This window comes from Gavialis gangeticus, unplaced genomic scaffold (assembly GCF_001723915.1).
Source record: "Gavialis gangeticus isolate Ggan-Ray unplaced genomic scaffold, GavGan_comp1, whole genome shotgun sequence".
NCBI lineage: Eukaryota > Metazoa > Chordata > Crocodylia > Gavialidae > Gavialis > Gavialis gangeticus.
The window spans coordinates 27,070,726-27,071,239 of record NW_017728995.1 but is presented as its reverse complement, the minus strand read 5'-3'; the positions used below and the strand labels follow the sequence as shown (position 1 = coordinate 27,071,239).

At 42.0% G+C, this 514-nt stretch overlaps 1 protein-coding gene across 3 annotated transcripts in view; it reads right to left on the bottom strand.

Moving 5' to 3' along the window:
* Window positions 1-514, bottom strand: part of ATP11B (ATPase phospholipid transporting 11B (putative)) — a 116,565-nt gene that overhangs the window by 31,852 nt on the left and 84,199 nt on the right. The window lies entirely within an intron of this gene.

The following is a 514-nucleotide window of genomic DNA, read 5'->3' as shown; positions in this document are numbered from 1 at the left end:
AAAAAAAAAAAAAAAAAATCTATTGTGATAGACTGTTCCGCTTAAAGGAACTGTAAGGGAGTCTGGTTTTAGCTACTGTATATTTTTAGACCTCTTGTATGCAGCTGGGCATTAGAGGCTAATAAGAACAAACCCCATCCACAACACCACAACTCCACAGTGAGTCTGATGTACATAGGATGCAGTACCATAGCTTGTCACTTGGAGGACTTCTATTCCTAGAGCAGAACACTGTTTTGGTACTTCCTTGTGACTCTGTTGCCCCAACCACTGTCCCATGTCTTCATTTTGAAAATATGATCTACCTGCACCATGACTGCGTGCATGTCTGTGGAGAGAAGTACAGACTGCTGCCTTTTGCCCCAACACCTATTCTGGCCACCACCTGACTGTAGGAGAACTTGTTCTTTTTATCAATGTGGGGCTGATGTATAAGATGTGGACAGACACAAAAATATTTTTGACTGATTGGTAATAGTGATAACTATATTTATTCAATTCCCCCCCCCCCCCC